Source organism: Mobula birostris, chromosome 6 (assembly GCF_030028105.1).
Source record: "Mobula birostris isolate sMobBir1 chromosome 6, sMobBir1.hap1, whole genome shotgun sequence".
Lineage (NCBI taxonomy): Eukaryota > Metazoa > Chordata > Chondrichthyes > Myliobatiformes > Myliobatidae > Mobula > Mobula birostris.
The window spans coordinates 197,041,904-197,047,903 of record NC_092375.1 but is presented as its reverse complement, the minus strand read 5'-3'; positions in this window follow the sequence as shown (position 1 = coordinate 197,047,903).

Here is a 6,000-nt window from a genome sequence, read left to right as displayed (position 1 = left end):
TTAACAGCAGTTATATACAGGCCTCCAAACAGCAGCCGGGATGTGGACAAAAAAAGAGAGGAGGTCCTGACGGAAGATTACAGGGAGTATACTCTGGAATTTAGAAGGCTGAAAGGGGATCTTATTGAAACATATAAGATTATTAAGGGATTGGACACACTGCAGGCAGGAAGCATGTTCTTGTTGATGGGTGAGTCCAGAACCAGAGGCCACAGTTTAAGAATAAGGGGTAGGCCATTTAGAATGGAGTTGGGGAAAAACTTTTTCACCCAGAGAGTGGTGGATATATGGAATGCTCTGCCACTGAAGGCTGTGGAGGCCAAGTCTCTGGATGCTTTCAAAAAAGAGATGGATAGAGCTCTTAAAGATAGTGGAATCAAAAGTTATGGGGATAAGGCAGGAACTGGATACTGATTGTGGATGATCAGCCATGATCACAGTGAATGGCAGTGCTGGCTTGAAGGGCTGAATGGCCTACTCCTGCACCTATTGTCTATTGACTATAAGTTACAGCTGGAAATAGAAAAAGCGTGTCAGAAGGAAAATGTCAAGATAATTATGGGGGATTTTAATATGAAAGTGGATTGGAAAAGTCAGGAAGGTACTGGATCTCAGGAGAGGGAGTTTGTAGAATGCCTACAGGATGGCTTTTTGGAGCAGCTTGTCCATAAGCCCACCAGGGGACCGGCTGTTTTGGATTGGGTGCTGTATAATGAACCTAAGGCGATTAGGGAGCTGGAGGTAATGGAACCCCTTGGAAGTAGTGATCATAATATGATTGAGTTCAGTTTCAAATTTGAAAAGGAGAAGCTGGTATCAGGTGTATCGATATTTCAGTGGAACAAAGGAAATTACAGTGGCATGAGAGAGGAACTGGCCCAAGTCAATTGGAAAAGTAAGCTAGATGGAGGGACGGTAGAGCAGAATTGGATGAAATTCCTACAAGAAATAAGGAAAGTGCAGGAAAAATATATTCCAAGAAAAAAGAAAATCATGAATGGAAAAATGGCACAAATGTGGCTAATGAGACAGGTTAAGGCAAAAATAAAAGCAAAAGAGACGGCGTACAAGGAAGCAAAAATTAGTGGGAAAACTGAGGACTGGACGACTTTTAAAAACTTACAGAAGGAAACTAAGAAAGTCATTAGGAAAGAAAAAAATGAATTATGAAAGGAGGTTGGCAATTAACATAATAAAGGATACTAAGAGTTTTTTTTAAATATATGAAGAGTAAAAGAGTGACAGGGGTAGATATGGGACCGATTGAAAATGATGCTGGAGAAATTATAATGGGTAACAAAGAGATAGCAGAAGAACTAAATGAGTATTTTGCATCAGTCTTCACAGTGGAAGACATTTCAGGGAATAGAATTAGGTACAGTCAAGAATACTAGAGAGGAGGTGTTTGGGAAGCTAAATGGACTAAGAGTAGATAAGTCTCCCAGACCGGATTAGGTGCACCCATGGGTTCTGAAGGAGGTGGCTTTGGAGATTGTGGAGGCATTGGAAATGATCTTCCAGGAATCAATAGACTCTGGCATGGTTCCGGAGGACTGGAAGGTCGCAAATGTATTTCCGCTGTTTAAGAAAGGAGAGAGGCAGCAAAAAGAAAATTACAGACCTATTAGTCTGACATCGGTAGTTGGAAAGTTATTGGAGTTGATCCTCAAGGAGGAGGTTATGAAATACCTCGAGGTATATGACAAGATAGGCCCAAGCCAGCATGGTTTCTTGAAAGGAAGATCCTGCCTCACCAACCAATTGGAATTTTTTGAGGTAATCTTAAATAAGACTGACAAGGGAGAGGCTGTGGATGTTGTGTATTTGGATTTTCAAAAGGCCTTCAGTAAGGTGCCGCACAAGAGGCTGCTTAATAAGATGACAGCCCATGGAATTAGAAGAAAGATATTGAAATGGGTGGAGCATTGGCTGATAGGCAGAAAGCAAAGGGTGGGAATAAAGGGATCCTATTCTGATTGGTTGCCGGTTACTAGTGGTGTTCTGCAGGGGTCGGTGTTGGGGCTGCTTCTTTTTACAATGTATATCGATGATTTAGATTATGGATTAAATGGTTTTGTGGCTAAGTTTGCCGATGACACCAAGATAGGTGGAGGAGCAGGAAGTGTTGAAGAAACAGAAAGGTTGCAGAGAGACTTGGTCAGTTTAGGAGAGTGGGCAAAGAAATGTTGAGAAATTTACAGTTGTACATTTTGGAAGAAGAAGTGCAAAGGAACTTGGAGGTCCTCGTGCAGGATACCCTAAAGGTTAATCACCAGGTTGGATCGGCAGTAGGGAAAGCGAATGCTATGTTGGCATTCATTTCAAGAGGAATAGTGTTTAAGAGTAAGGAGGTGTTGATGAGGCTCTATGGGGCATTAGTGAGACCTCATTTGGAATACGGTGTGCAGTTTTGGGCCCCCTATCTTAGAAGGGATGTTCTGATGTTGGAGAGAGTTCAGAGAAGATTTACGAGGATGATTCCTGGAATGCAGGGGCTAACATATGAGGAGCATTTGTCGGCTCTTGGACTGTATTCATTGGAGTATAGAAGAATGAGAGGGGATCTCATAGAAACATTTCGAATGCTGAAAGGGTTGGACAGAGTAAATGTGGAAAGGCTGTTTCCCTTGGTGAGTGAGTCCAGGACAAGAGGCCACAGTCTTAGAATTGGAGGGTACCCACTTAAAACAGAGATGAGGAGAAATTTTTTTTTCGTCACATTTTTTGGAACCATCGAAGCTCTCTACGTGTTTTTCTCTTGTTCAACACAGCGCTGGGAAAAACTCAAAAACGCCGTGCCTGTGGCTGTTAAGTTGGAGTCCGAAACCAGGTGGCGTGCAAGGACAGAAGCAGTGAAGTCCGTCAACAAGTTCTGTGAGGAGGTACTTCAAGTTCTCCAGGACATGATGGACAATGAAAACGAGACCAGTGAAACAAGCAACACACATAAAAGTTGCTGGTGAACGCAGCAGGCCAGGCAGCATCTCTAGGAAGAGGTGCAGTTGACGCTTCAGGCCGAGACCCTTCGTCAGGAAACAAGAAGTGACACAAGGCAGCTGTACAACTGCATGTTGAGTTACGATTTTCTGATTTTACTAGGATTTTGGAACAAAGTACTCATTCACCTTGACCGTATTCAAAAGAGGCTGCAGGATCCTAGCATGAACTTCCACAATGCTACCCTGGATTTGAAAGCCCTCCAAGATCACTTTTATGATAAAAGAGAAGTGTTGGTCACTGAGTCACTCGGAGAAGAAGTGGTCTCTGTCAAGAATGGAATATTGAAGTTGAAAGACGTCAGAGATGAAAGAAACGAATGGCTGATGAGAACTTGAGAGACGCTGGGTTAACAGCTAAGGAGGAAATGGAAAGAGTCATGAAGGGAACACTCGACCATCTTCACAGAGAAATGGACGAAAGGTTTGCTTGTTTGCATGACACTGATGCCAAGTTTGGGTTCCTTCTTGATGTCGAGGGACTGTGTTACGGCGCCGACAGTAACGACCTAAAAAAGAAGTGTGAAAATTTGGGTGAATTGTACAGCTCTGATGTTGATGGACAGCAGCTATATGAAGAAATTTTGGATTGCAGAATGTTGCTATCAAGGCGGGTCAACATGAAAATATCAAGACCTGAAGAGCTTCTTGAATTTATTGTTCAGTATGGAGATGAGAGCATCTTCCCCAATCTTCACATTGCTATTCAGATTATGCTAACCATCACAGTTTCCATCGCCAGCTGTGAGAGATCATTCAGCATGTTAAAACTAATACTTACGTATTTGAGAGCCTCCATGGGTCAAGGCAGACTCTGTGATCTTGCTCTGCTGAGTGTAGAAAGAGAAGGAACTGAAAAAACTGACCTTGATCACATCATAGACCAATTTGCATCAGTGAAAGCAAGGAAGTTGCAGTTATAATTTTCATGTAGAGCCATAATTTGTTAATTAAAAGATTAACGAGCTTGACTTGTATTTTTGAGCTGATATTATGGGTGTCAGATGTTTGGACAGGGGCACAATTTCAGTGCTTGCCATAGGTGCTATTTTCCATAGATACGCCCCTGTGCAGACATTCCAGTTAAAGGAACATGTGTGGCAAAAGTATCACAAAAAATATTGTGCACACGCTTTCATTTGTGTTGGTGCCAAAGAATGTACAGTCAATACTGGTTTTATCTGCCTGTGAGAGACTGAATTTGGTGAAAAGAGTCTTAGTCCTGGACAGTGACACAGAGTCAGAATACAGTGACTTGATGAAAGAGTATGATTACTTTGTCAAAGGGCTTGGTTATCTTCCAGGAGAGCACACAATTAAAATTGTCAACACTGTATTGAATGTGTCATACACACCTGGAAAATTCATGTACACGGCTGACACACTTTCCAGAGCTGTGGATCCAACAACAAAAGACAGTCATGGGAATGCTGTTGATGTTCAGGCATTTGTTGATATGATCACAGAGACTGTACCTGTTTCTGCTGAAAAGTTGGAACTGCTGCGTCTTGAGACAGAGAAGGACAAAATTCTCAGTCAGGTAATACAAGTGGTGATGGATGGATGGCCAGGTAATAAGCATGACTGTACCTCAGAAGTACAAGAATATTGGAACCACAGATCAGAACTGTCTGTTGTGGATGGGATATCATACAAAGGTAGCAGAATTGTGATTCCTAAAAGTCTCCGAAAAGAGATGCTTGGGAAAATTCATGAAGGCCACCTAGGTATTGAAAAATGTAAGAGGAGGGCGTGTCTTGTGATCTTGTGATCTAGTGAAGTGATGTTTTGGCCCAGGATGAATCAAGAAATTGCAGAATTGGTGTCTTCTTGTCAAATATGCCTTATATACCAATCTAGCAACCCCAAGGAGCCACTACATTCACATCCTAGTCCTCAGAGACATTATCGGAAGGTAGGCGTTGATCTTTTTGTAACTGACAACAAGGATTATCTATTAATAACAGATTACTACTCATTGTATCCTGAAGTGTGTGGTCTGAGCAGAACGACAGCAAAGAACGTAATTACATGCATGAAATCAGTTTTTTCCAGACATGGTGTACCTGATGAAGTTTTCACAGACAATGGTCCACAATTCAATGGTGAGTGCATGAGACATTTTACTCATGAATGGGGCTTTGTTCATACAACATCTAGTCCATTTATCCCTCGGTCCAATGGATGAGTTGAGAAGTCGGTAGAAATTATCAAGAAACTGATGCACAAAAGATTGTGGAGGTGATTTTTATAAAGCTTTGTTAGCCTATCGCAGTACTCCACTTGAATGTGGATTTTCACCTGCTCAGCTCTTGATGGGACGCCGTTTGAGATCCAATCTGCCAATAGATGAGAGCCTTCTGAGAACAGAGAGGGATGAACAAGTGAAAAGGTGGAAAGATGAACACAAAGCAAAGCAGAAAACAGACATCGACAGGTGTTCTCATCCATTACCTGAACTGCACCAAGGAGATGAAGTAAGGATACGAGACAAAATGAACACATGGGCACAGAAAGCTACAGCACTTGCAGAAGTACAACCCAGATCACACATGGTCCAAATAGAAGGAGCAGTGTTAACAAGAAATCACAAAGACCTCAAGAAAGAGACAACTTCAGAGTTTCAGTTAACTGATGCAGACCAGACAAAACATGGAAATAGCAACAAAACACAAGAACTGTGTGAACCACTTAGAAGGTCTACTCGTGTTCGTAAACACCAGAGAGACTGATAGAGACATGTTAAATTACGCATTTGCTCTGTTCAATGTTGCTAATTGTTTTTCTTTTTAAGGAAAGGATGATGTGGTGATACGATGTGTAAGAACGTGATTGGAGAGAGTTCTGAGCATGCGCAGGGATGATAGAAAGATCGAGAGACATGGTGTTGTAAAAATGTTGTGGTTGTTGTTAAATAAAAGTTCTATTTGAGACAGAGAAGATGGTTCTTTATTAGTAACCCCCAGTACGTATGAATATAAAGAACACAACACATGTCACATGC